Source organism: Zophobas morio, unplaced genomic scaffold, assembly GCF_036711695.1.
Source record: "Zophobas morio isolate AGI-343-1 ecotype UQ-CSIRO unplaced genomic scaffold, CSIRO_AGI_Zmor_V1 ptg000005l, whole genome shotgun sequence".
Classification (NCBI taxonomy): domain Eukaryota; kingdom Metazoa; phylum Arthropoda; class Insecta; order Coleoptera; family Tenebrionidae; genus Zophobas; species Zophobas morio.
The window spans coordinates 19,435,395-19,448,430 of record NW_026972110.1 but is presented as its reverse complement, the minus strand read 5'-3'; the positions used below and the strand labels follow the sequence as shown (position 1 = coordinate 19,448,430).

Here is a 13,036-nt window from a genome sequence, read left to right as displayed (position 1 = left end):
AACTTTTTTATCAAAATGTATTTGCTAATCCCCCCTCAAAAAATTTGATGACGTCAGCTCGAAAGTTTGCCGAATAAATCCTATCTAAAGCGTAAAAATATGATGAGTCTGTACTTGTGATTTATCACTTCATTCATATTGTTTAGATTTTCTTAAGAGGTGGCTCAAAAAAATTAATGAAGTCAATTTATTTTATTGATTAAATTAAAGGCAACACTTATTATTAGTATTACATTGGACCAACCCAATTTGGTAGACACAAAATTTTTTAAAGTAAAAACTCCGTTGAAACATAAGGGTAGCACGCTTATTTACATCGACTTTAACATTACAAACCTGCATTTGTTTTATGCGCTCACTTGGTTCCGCGAATGTGGAATAGACATGTTTATAATGAACCAATTGTGAATTTCACCGTCAAGAATTAAAATAAATCCCAATGTTTTATATAATAAGCGGAAGTCGAAGCAATAAAACCGATGGTCGTTTTGTTTACAGTTTCTCTGTTTGACTCTCACGTATGCTGTTACGCTTGTCATCTTAAATTAAGAATGTTTATACATAAACGATTTTCAGTTGCCTTTCATATTAGTAGTCCTTTTGTACTTAAATTAGCAATATCATGTAAATGGTAAAACGCTAACCAAAATTTGTATAAAATAACATAGTCCTACATCTGTAGTTTACGACTCCGAATTGAGTTTTTAAGTGAGTGAGTGAGTGAGTGAGTGAGTGAATCATGAATCACGAATCACGAATCACTAATCACGAATCACGAATCACAAATCACAAATCACTAATCACGAATCAATAATCTCAAATCACTAATCACGAATCACGAATCACTAATCAATAATCACGAATCACTAATCACGAATCACTAATCACTAATCACGAATCACTAATCACTAATCTAATTTTTTTTTAGTGATTCGTGATTAGTGATTAGTGATAAGTGATTCGTGATTCGTGATTCGTGATTCGTGATTCGTGATTTGTGATTAGTGATTAGTGATTCGTGATTCGTAATTTCGTGATTTCGTGATTAGTGATTCGTGATTCGTGATTAGTGATTCGTGATTCGTGATTAGTGATTTGAGATTAGTGATTTGTGATTAGTGATTTGTGATTTGTGATTCGTGATTCGTGATTCGTGATTCGTGATTCGTGATTAGTGATTCGTGATTAGTGATTAGTGGTTCGTGATTAGTGATTAGTGATTCGTGATTCGTGATTAGTGATTCGTGATTCAGTCACTCACTCACTCACTCACTCACTCACTCACTTAAAAACTCAATTCGGAGTCGTAAACTACAGATTTTGGTTAGCGTTTTACCATCTACATGAAATTGCTAATTTAAGTACAAAATTTCACAACAATCGGTCTAGTACTTTCGGAGTTTTTAAGTGAGTGAGTGAGTGAGTGAGTGAATCATGAATCACGAATCACGAATCACTAATCACGAAATCACGAAATCACGAATCACCAATCACTAATCACGAATCATAAATCACTAATCACTAATCACTAAAAAAAATTAGATTAGTGATTAGTGATTCGTGATTAGTGATTGGTGATTAGTGATTCGTGATTAGTGATTAGTGACTCGTGATTAGTGATTAGTGATTTGTGATTAGTGATTTGTGATTAGTGATTAGTGATTTTGTGATTTCGTGATTAGTGATTTGTGATTCGTGATTAGTGATTAGTGATTAGTGATACGTGATTCGTGATTCGTGATTTCGTGATTAGTGATTAGTGATTCATGATTCGTGATTCGTGATTAGTGATTTCGTGATTTCGCGATTTCGTGATTAGTGATTCGTGATTCGTGATTCGTGATTAGTGATTCGTGGTTTGTGATTCGTGATTAGTGATTCGTGATTCATGATTCGTGATGAGTGATTCGTGATTCACGATTCACTCACTCACTGACCCACTCACTCACTCACTTAAAAACTCAATTCGGAGTCGTAAACTACAAATGTAGGACTATGTTATTTTCTAATCACGAATCACTAATCACTAATCACTAATCACGAATCACTAAACACGAATCACGAATCACGTATCACGAAATCACGAAATCACTAATCACTAATCACTAATCACTTATCACTAATCACTAATCACGAATCTCTAAAAAAATTAGATTAGTGATTAGTGATTAGTGATTCGTGATTAGTGATTGGTGATTCGTGATTAATTATTAGTGACTCGTGATTAGTGATTAGTGATTCGTGATTAGTGATTAGTGATTCGCGATTAGTGATTAGTGATTCGTGATTAGTGATTAGTGATTCGCGATTAGTGATTAGTGATTCGTGATTAGTGATTAGTGATTCGTGATTAGTGATTAGTGACTCGTGATTAGTGATTAGTGATTAGTGATTCGTAATTCGTGATTCGTGATTCACTCACTCACTCACTGACTCACTCACTCACTCACTCACTCACTCACTCACTCACTCACTCACTCACTCACTCACTCACTCACTCACTCACTCACTCACTCACTCACTCACTCACTCACTTACTTAAAAACTCAATTCGGAGTCGTAAACTACAAATGTAGGACTATGTTATTTTCTAATCACGAATCACTAATCACTAATCACTAAAAAAAATTAGATTAGTGATTAGTGATTCGTGATTAGTGATTGGTGATTAGTGATTCGTGATTAGTGATTAGTGACTCGTGATTAGTGATTAGTGATTTGTGATTAGTGATTTGTGATTAGTGATTTGTGATTAGTGATTAGTGATTTTGTGATTTCGTGATTAGTGATTTGTGATTCGTGATTAGTGATTAGTGATTAGTGATACGTGATTCGTGATTCGTGATTTCGTGATTAGTGATTAGTGATTCATGATTCGTGATTCGTGATTAGTGATTTCGTGATTTCGCGATTTCGTGATTAGTGATTCGTGATTCGTGATTCGTGATTAGTGATTCGTGGTTTGTGATTCGTGATTAGTGATTCGTGATTCATGATTCGTGATGAGTGATTCGTGATTCACGATTCACTCACTCACTGACTCACTCACTCACTCACTTAAAAACTCAATTCGGAGTCGTAAACTACAAATGTAGGACTATGTTATTTTCTAATCACGAATCACTAATCACTAATCACTAATCACGAATCACTAAACACGAATCACGAATCACGTATCACGAAATCACGAAATCACTAATCACTAATCACTAGTCACTTATCACTAATCACTAATCACGAATCTCTAAAAAAATTAGATTAGTGATTAGTGATTAGTGATTCGTGATTAGTGATTGGTGATTCGTGATTAATTATTAGTGACTCGTGATTAGTGATTAGTGATTCGTGATTAGTGATTAGTGATTCGCGATTAGTGATTAGTGATTCGTGATTAGTGATTCGTGATTAGTGATTAGTGACTCGTGATTAGTGATTTGTGATTAGTGATTAGTGATTCGTGATTCGTGATTCGTGATTCACTCACTCACTCACTCACTCACTCACTCACTCACTCACTCACTCACTCACTCACTCACTCACTCACTCACTCACTCACTCACTCACTCACTCACTCACTCACTCACTCACTCACTCACTCACTCACTCACTCACTCACTCACTTACTTAAAAACTCAATTCGGAGTCGTAAACTACAAATGTAGGACTATGTTATTTTCTAATCACGAATCACTAATCACTAATCACTAATCACGAATCACTAAACACGAATCACGAATCACGTATCACGTATCACGAAATCACGAAATCACTAATCACTAATCACTAATCACGAAATCACGAAATCACGAATCACTAATCACGAATCACGAATCACGAATCACTAATCACGAAATCACGAATCACGAATCACGAATCACTAATCACGAAATCACGAAATCACGAATCACTAATCACTAATCACTTATCACTAATCACTAATCACGAATCACTAAAAAAAATTAGATTAGTGATTAGTGACTCGTGATTAGTGATTAGTGATTCGTGATTAGTGATTCGTGATTAGTGATTCGTGATTAGTGATTCGCGATTAGTGATTAGTGATTCGTGATTAGTGATTGGTGATTAGTGATTCGTGATTAGTGATTAGTGACTCGTGATTAGTGATTTGTGATTAGTGATTAGTGATTCGTGATTCGTGATTCGTGATTCACTCACTCACTCACTCACTCACTCACTCACTCACTTAAAAACTCAATTCGGAGTCGTAAACTACAGATGTAGGACTATGTTATTTTATACAAATTTTGGTTAGCGTTTTACCATCTACATGATATTGCTAATTTAAGTACAAAATTTCACAACAATCGGTCCAGTACTTTCGGAGATTATTTGTCTAATAAAAATCCGGGACGGCAGACAGACGGACAGATAGACGGAAATGGGAGACCTATTTCTTCATCTTCTAGGTGTCATGAAAGATCGAGAAAACGTAAAAGTAGAGAGTCGGCCGACGGACTCGATTACAATACTTCCTTTGCTTACGCTCGGGAAGTAAAAAGAATAAATTGAAAAACTGAAAAATCGAGAACGAAAAATTGAAAAATCAAAAACTGAAAAATCGAAAAATATAAATACCGAAAAATTGAAAAATCCAAAAAAAATCAGATATCAAAAAATTATAAAATCAAAAAATCGAAAACACTCAAAATTGAAAAACAACTGAAACATCGAAAATGTAAAATTTTAAAAATCGAAGAATTGTAGAAGAAAAACCGAAAAATCTGAAATTGAAAAATTCTAAAATTGAAATGCCGAAAAATGAAAAATCTAAAAATTGAAAAATCGAAAAACCGAGAAATCTAAATTAAAAAATTGAAACATTTAAAAATCAAGACAACCCAAAATGGAAAAGTTCAAAACTGAAACATTTAAACTTTAAAACTTAATAAATTGAAAAAAAAATCACGAATCACGAATCACTAATCACTAATCACTAATCACGAATCACTACTCACTAATCACTAATCACTAATCACTAATCACGAATCACTGATCACTAATCGCGAATCACGAATCACTAATCACGAATCACGAAATCACGAAACCAAGAAATAACGAAATGACGATCAATGATCAGTGATCAGTGATCAGTGATTCGTGATTAGTGATTAGTGATTTTATTTGTTTGGTGGTTTGCAATCTTGGGGTTTTTCTTTCTGATTTTCCTTTCGGATTTTTTAATTTCTAAGTTTTGCAGTTTAATTTTTCAATGTTCCTATTTTTTCCGATTTTTGTAGTATTTTTTAATTTTTCGTGGTTTGGAATTTTGGAATTTTTCAACTTTTAGTTTTCGATTTTTAATTTTTCAGTCTCTCGATTTAAATTTTTAGATTTTTAAATAACAACCATTTATTTACGAAAGTGTTCATTACATAAATCAAACTAAACAAAATAAATTAATGTTTTATGTTTAGTATTCCGATTTTTAGTACTTAGTTTGATTTTTAAGTTTTGATGTTTCAATTTTTCGTTTCTTCAATCTTACGATTTTTTAGAAATGTGTTAAATTGTTAAATTTTTTACTTTTTCAATCTTGCAGTTTTAAAATTTTTAAGTTTTTCATTTTTGATTATTAATTTACTCGGTGTCTCAACTTTTCAATTTTTCGATTATTTAATTTTTCAGTTCCTCAAATTTTCGATTTTCCATTCTTCAATTTTTCAGTTTTTTAGACATTTTAATGTTTCCTTCAATTTTGCGTTTTTTCCTCTCTCTATTTTCTTTACAATTTTTCAATTTTTCCATTTTCTATTTCCCAAAGTCTTAAACTTTTCGATGTTTTATTGTTATAATTTTTCGGTTTTAGTTCGTTTTTTTCCGATTTTTGAACATTTTTTTAATTTTTAGTTATTTTATTTTTTGCTGGTTTCTAAAGAGTATCATAATTCTTTAGTCAAAATATATTTGCTTATCCCCTCCAAAACATTGATGACGTCAGCTCGAAACTTTGCGGAATAAATCGTATCTAAACTGTACAAAATATGATGAGTCTGTACTTGTGATTTATCACTCTATTCATATTTTTTGGATTTGCATATACAGGGTGACTCAAAAAGATTAATGAATGCGTAAATTTATTTTACTGGTTTACTCAAGAACTACAAAGCCGAATGCTTTGCAATCTTGAAGATGTTTTGACATTATCATAAGCATGGTAAATTTTTGATCAAAATTTATTTGGTCGTCCCCCCTAAATAGTGTATGACGCCACCACAAAATTTTGCTGAATAAATCCTATCTAAAATGTACAAAATATAGCGAGTCTCTTCTTGTGATTTATCATTCCATTCAAATTTTTTCTATTTGCATATACAGGGTGACTCAAAAAATTAATGAATGCGTGAATTTATTTTATTGAGTTAATCAGGAACTATAAAACCGAATGCTTTGAAATCTTCCAGATGTTTTAAGGTTATAAAAAGCATAACAAATGTTTAGTCAAAATATATTTGCTTATCATCTCCAAAAAATTGATGACGTCAGCTCGAAACTTTGCGGAATAAATCCTATCTAAACTGTACAAAATATGATGAGTCTCTTCTTGTGATTTATCATTCCATTCATATTTTTTCGATTTGCATATACAGGGTGACCCAAAAAAAATAATGAATGCGTATAAATGTGTTTTATTGATTTAATCAGGAACTACAGAACGGAATGTTTTGAAATTTTGCAGATGTTTTAAGGTTATAAAGAGCATAATAAATTTTTAGTCAAAATATATTTGATTATCTTCTCCAAAAAACTGATGACGTCAGTTCAAAAGTTTGCCGGATAAATCCAATTTAGAATGTACAAAATATGATGAGTGTGTACTTGTAATTTATCATCCCATTCATATTTTTTGAATTTGCATATAGCGGGTGACTCAAAAAAATAACAAATTCCTAAATTTATTTTATTCATTTACTCAGGAACTACAAAACCGAATGCTTTGAAATCTACTGCGAAAAAAAAACATAATAGGCATTCAGTCGTCACATTTCCGACAGCGAGGGAAGTACTGTCTAAACTCTTTAGACCAATTATTTCATTTTCCCAAGCAAAATTTATTATTTTATCAGTAGATGGGTTTAACGTAAAATATTGATGAATTTGACGACTTTGCGTAATAATCTTCTGAATTATCCACCTTTAAATTTTTTCTGGAACGACTTTTTTTTAAACTCCATCAATATCACAAAATGTAATTTAAGCATAATTAAATTTTGAAATAAAATCTCATGGTATTAAATTCGTTTTTCTTGTAGGTACACTGTTAATCAGCAAAATAGCAGAATGTAATCGTTTTTTATTGAGGAATAAAAAATTTTCGATTTTTGCATAATGTGGTGTACAGTAAGTAGATAGAGATATTAACTTTCATCAAAACACGTGGGTACTTTCTACCTCATACTTGATTCATCAATGCCGCTGCGTATTCCTAAATCCTGTACATCCAAGAAGTATTATTTTCCAGGAGCTAATACTTTTGTAATAATACTGTGAAGGCTTTAAAAGTTGTTAAGCCAGGTGCTTTAAATTTCACCGACCTTGTACCTTGTTAAACTTTACAACCCATTATAACTGCCACTGTCCCTTAATGGGGCTGTAAATTTTAATTTAGTTGTTGTTGTTATTTTCTATTGTAAGAGTAATAATGTGATCCTTACTTCTGAAGCAACGTTTGAAATGTTCAGCTGTGTTTCTTCACAGTATGATGCAACGGGCGATGATGGACCTCGCCAGTCACCCTCAAATAAATAATAATAATAATAATAATCTACTTAAGGGTCCGTCGGACCAAGCCCGTATTTCTGTTTCCTAAATTAGGCAACCCACAATGCAGAGAGTTAGACAGCTGTCAATCACTAGGCAGGTAAGCTGATCGACCGTTTGAGACCTTCATAAAAGTTTATTTAGGAGAAAAGATTAAGGAGATAAAAGTCTCACAACTAGAGACAAGATTTTAAGAAAAATGCGTCAAATCCCGTCTCTGCTCATACTCGTAGTACGTACCATGTTTCTCAGAAAAGGGCGGGAAGAGCAAGTATTAATTATTAATGACTATACAGGGTCGCTAGAATGAATGAAAACGGTTAAATATCTTGAGAACCAATTGTACAAATCAACTGAAATTAGGTATACCTAGGTGTATACTACCATATAAATCATGCATTTCGAATAGAGTTCTTTTTTTTCTGAATTCATTGATATAATACAATCATACTTTCTTTCTGTTTGAAATGGCAAATAAACTACTATTTGAGCAAAACTTCGTATTTTGTCACCGTAACCGATAAATTATTAATAATTCTATGTGCTGAGTTTCGCTTAGATAGACCATTTTTGCAAGAAATACCTTACATGTCAAATTAAAATTATTTTCAAAGGTAACTATGTCATCTTTCTTTTTTTTTATTTTGCCATTTCAATTAGAAAGAAAGTGCTACGTCAATGATTTCAGAAAAAAAGCAAACATTTTTGACGAATAGAGCATTTCGGTAATCGTGGATGGAGCGTGGGGCAAGCGATCATATAATAGTTATTTTCCTAAGTAAGTCATCGATTCCGAAATGAGGGCAGGTGTTACCGAAACGAGCGTAGCGAGTCTATATGGATCTTAGTTATTTATTGTTGGTGACTTTAAATGTGCTGATTTTGTCTTATCAACGTTAAATGTAAGGCCATCTTCTAGTTCGTATAGATGCATCAACAGTTTTATATCCTTCTTTGACTTAAAGCAATACAATAATGTATTAAACGCCGATAGTAGAATCTTAGATCTAGTTTTAATTAACAACGAAATTCAATGTACTTTTTCAAAATCAGATGATCCATTCATAAGAGAAGATGAACATCACCCTGCTTTAGAAATTGATTTGTTTTTGTCAAAATCTCGTATTAAGAAATTTCCCACCTCATTTCATTCGGATTATAACTTCAAAAAATGCAATTTTATTTCGCTTTATGAAGCACTATTATCAGTAAATTGATCTTTTCTTAATGGCTACTCCAACGTTGATGATGCACTTTCCCATCTCTACCTTATATTGGATCAAACCAGAGATATGGAGAAGGAGAATGAGCTTCGACTTCTGCGCATCGGTACACTATGGGGGCCGCCATTTTATCAGTTAACCTTAAAGTTTTGTTTACCTACGAGGTTACGACGTTGTTGAACCAGTTGTAATTTGGAGTTAAAATTATTACTTAATTTGTTTTACCGTTAGTGTACGTGTGAACGTGCTTGTTAGTGTTAAAGGACATTATTATTGACAACAAACATGTCTTGTACAGTTTCTCACTGTAAAAATTGTCAACGATTTCGTTCAGAAGGTGTATCTTTTCATCAGTAAGTTTTCTTCATTATCTTATTAAAATCGAATACGTAGATATTTATAATTAATAACAATTGGTTATTGCAATACTATGTGATCAATATTGATTATATCTGATTTTAGGTTTCCGAAAGATCGAAAACTTTTAAAAAAGTGGCTGATTGTTGTGAAAAAAGATGACAGCTTCAAACTGACTAAGTATAAGCTGGTGTGCTCAGATCATTTCACAACAACTGATTTCATTGTTGTAAATGAGTGAAAACGATTGAAATCGAACGCAATTCCCAGTGTGAATTTAGATGAAAGTCTAGAAGCTTCTTCAACTTCAATGAGTACTGTGAGTGCTACTTCAGCTGATATTTGAGAAGAGTCTCCATCGATTATACCTCAAGGTGTAAAGAGGACATTAAGGTTTGAATATTTTATTATATTGAATTTTTTACTACTGTTAATAATTATTATTTAGTGCTGCGCAGAGATACCATGGAAAAAGCAGTAGCAGTACAAGTGGAAGTAAAAGCAAGAACTCAAAAAGTAGTTCTGACAGTAGGGAAGGTGATAAGCTGGCGTTACATAAAGAAACTTTATGAATTACAAAATGATGAATTCCTAAATGTTGCAAATAAGTTGAAAAAGGCACATTTGGAGTGATGGAAACATAAAATGAAAGTAAGTTGTTTTCCTTACAATATTCCTTATTGACAATAATTAAGTTCTATTATAGGTGAGTTTAGCAGCACAAACTCTTAGCAAGAGTTGCGGATGCACTTGAATTTTTAAAACATCTTGGTATTAGTGACTTTCAAGGTTGTGAAATAACAATAGAATTCATCAGAAGGATAGATTCTTTATTTGATATTCTCAATTCCTGAAGTGTACGTGCTAGAATTTTAAGGCACCTTTGAGAGAAAACAATGAAGAAATGTGGCGTCCATTTCTCATCGACACCAGTGAGTATCTTCTGAATTTGAAGGATGTCACTGGCGGGCCTTTGTGGTGCACGCCCCGAAAAACGTCAATTCTGGGCTTTGTTATTTCCGCTACGTCGTTCATGGGAATTTTTGATGAATTTGTTAGTAGTAAGAGGTTGAATGACTTGCTAACATAAATGTAGTCAAGATCATCTAGAAATTTTCTTCTGCTCAGTGCGGTAAGCTTTTAAAAAAACAATTGTATTACTTTTTTATGCACTGGAATTACACAAATCTGTATTTATTTTTCTGTTTTCAGATCGAGAAATGGGTGAAACAATAACCCTACTCCTCTACGATTTTGTAAAACTTAGAAGATTGCTTCTATTTACAAACATAACGAGGGAAGGAGGAAATTGTAAAGTGCTTTGCACCACCTGTCTGCTCTCTGTTAGCATTGGCCCAAAGCAAAAGAGCACAAATGTTCAACAATCAGTTGACGTGTTTGTCTTGAAAAAATATGATCTCGATATTTTGACTGAAGCACTTGCAGATCATGACTATGAACGTCTAATTTTATTGGGCTGAGTGAAGTGGCAGAAAACGTGGCATATATTGGTAGCTATGTTGTCAAAATGCTGGTGAAGACGTTTAAGTGCGCAGACTGCATTTCTTCTTGCATTGAAACACGAGGAAGTGACTTACAGTTTTACAGATTATTGGACAAAAAAAACATGGGTAAAATAAAATACTTACAATAGTTATTTTTTAAGTCTTAACAAAATTTTGATTTTAGGTGGGCTTATTAAACCTTTTGCTGGGGTTGTGAAGACTTGTTGTTACTGTTAATACGAAAAATTTTGCAACTCACCAATAAACTTCCAAGCGATGAACAATTTTTTAAAACTTTCGGCATGCCAGCATTCTTTTTCCTAATTTAGAAGACCCACGCACTCGAGACGGTGGCCATCGATGAAGGCCATTTATATATTCTTATTAAACAAATAATTAATGCCTACATGCGAATAAGAATGTTTAATTTGAGCAAAAGACTTTCATGTCTTGCTCAAGGCACTTCTGTTAGACATGTGTACACATAATTAGTACTGTTTTCGCATCAATAAATATATTGAAGTATAATTATGTTTATTTATTCGTTTAAGGTGAAATATATTTTAGTTGTGATTTATTATTAGGTGATTGTAATTAATGATTTTAAACTTCCCGCCCAATAATGAAGCAATTGTCTAGAGATATCAAGTTCTGCTAGTGATTTGTGATTATGTTGGCAACAGTCAACTGATAAAATGGCTGCTTTCAATTTTAGACCAAGGATTTCGTCTGCGCATGGGGAAGCTCATTCTCCTTCTCCATATCTCTGGATCAAACACGCTAAAAATTGCTAATAGCTTTGGCAATTTCCTGAAAACAACAAAGAGCGTAGAAGCACAAAAACAGTCGGACCAAGTCCACTTTCAAATTTAAGGGGTGACCGCAACCTCAGAGGCATCCATCATCGTTTCTCTGACATAATAAATAGGCGAATGTCATTATACCAGTGGTGCTGCTTTACAAGAATTCCAACGAAATTTTGCAGAATTTAATTATTTTATCGTTGCTGATTTTTACAACGTTGTTAAGAAACTCTCTGCGAGTATTTCGTGAAAGAGGTGCTATCCACAACAAAAAAGGAGCTGGACGACAAACATTGTGTATACCAATGAAGTCATAGAAGATGTTGATGAGGCATCTGTCGCAAGAAGTTGGACTTTCCGTGGAATCTACGTGCCAGAAAATTGTGAAAAAAAGCTTTCACCGGTACATAGTACATACGATCTTTGTCGTACAGCGGGCCGCATGTTGACCATGAAATTGGGAGGGTCAAAATTATCCGGCCTACCTCCTGCCGACCCTAAATGATTCTTCAAATTACTCGTTTTATAATTCTCTGTTTAGATTTTCTTTTATCATGTTTTGTTTGTTTTTAATAAATCCGTATGCAATAAATAATTTCACAAACATAAACCATAAAATTATTATTACATTTTGATAATATGAATTTTTAAAATGATTGAATGAAAGCATTTACTTACTTGCACAGTCACTAAAAGTATGAATGGAACAACAGCAATTTATTACTTTATATCTGTGTACCTAAGTAACTACTTATTTAAAAAAAAAGAAACAAAATATAACTGCAATTTAAAAATTCATCGCAACAAATTCAAGAGCATTGCGCAACTTTTTAAAACTATTAGAAAAATTTTAGGATACTTTGTTAACATTTTGTTATAATAACCGATTATATTTTTTGTCGATTTTTAAGTTTCTCAACTTTTAGTTTTTCAGTATTTTGATTTTTCGTTTCTACAGTTCTTCAATTTGCATTTTTTTATTTTCCACATTTTCGATTTTGCAATTTTTCATTTCTTCAGTTTTTCGTTTTGCAAATTTTGGTTTCGGTTTTTTGTTTTCTTTATTTTTTCTATTTCTCGGTTTTCAGTGTTCTAATTTTCTAATTTTTCTCTTTTCAAGATGAAAATTTTCAGTTTTAGGCTTTTTCTATTTTTCGATTTGCAATTTTTCGATTTTTCGACGTTTATATATTTTAATTTTTCGTTTTTTTAAGTAGTTATATAGTGGGGGTTCTAGACCAGGTCAAATGAGGTCAAACTGGTCCAGCTCCCCCATTACTTTTCATCGAGCGGTCATTGACCTTTCATTTGTTGTCGACCTTGTCGGTGCACGTGGCTGACCTTGCCAGCTGGTCCAGCTCCCCCATTA

At 32.8% G+C, this 13,036-nt stretch overlaps 2 long non-coding RNA genes across 3 annotated transcripts; both read left to right on the top strand.

Annotated features, from left to right (window-relative positions):
• The first annotated feature begins 9,068 nt into the window (after positions 1–9,068).
• Positions 9,069–10,149, top strand: LOC135122921 (uncharacterized). Of its 2 annotated transcripts, none has more exons than XR_010279490.1 (4): positions 9,069–9,355; positions 9,465–9,752; positions 9,808–10,010; positions 10,066–10,149. It is a non-coding gene; the product is annotated as an uncharacterized LOC135122921 (long non-coding RNA). The 2 variants fall into 2 exon arrangements; XR_010279491.1 differs by having other exon boundaries at positions 10,055–10,149.
• Positions 10,150–10,166: 17 nt separating this feature from the next.
• LOC135122922 (uncharacterized) lies at positions 10,167–11,392 on the top strand. Its single transcript, XR_010279492.1, has 2 exons — positions 10,167–10,491; positions 10,572–11,392. It is a non-coding gene; the product is annotated as an uncharacterized LOC135122922 (long non-coding RNA).
• The last annotated feature ends 1,644 nt before the right edge of the window (positions 11,393–13,036 follow it).